Raw genomic sequence first — 251 nt, forward strand, 5'->3', positions numbered from 1 at the left:
ATTCATTAGTATTCCCGTTGTATTTTATTGATATAAATTTTATTATGCAGTTCATAAATATATTTGTTATTTTGTGGTTTTGAAACTTAAAAGACATTTTTTTTCCTTATATTTAATTCTACAAGTGAATAACATGATATTTATCCACCTAAAAATTGTACTTTAATTCATATATTTTCATATCTATATGTCACACCCCCGTTCATATAGATAACTATCCATTAATCTGTGTGGGAACGAAATTGATGACT

Source organism: Olea europaea, chromosome 3 (genome assembly GCF_002742605.1).
Source record: "Olea europaea var. sylvestris chromosome 3, O_europaea_v1, whole genome shotgun sequence".
NCBI classification, from domain to species: Eukaryota; Viridiplantae; Streptophyta; class Magnoliopsida; order Lamiales; family Oleaceae; genus Olea; species Olea europaea.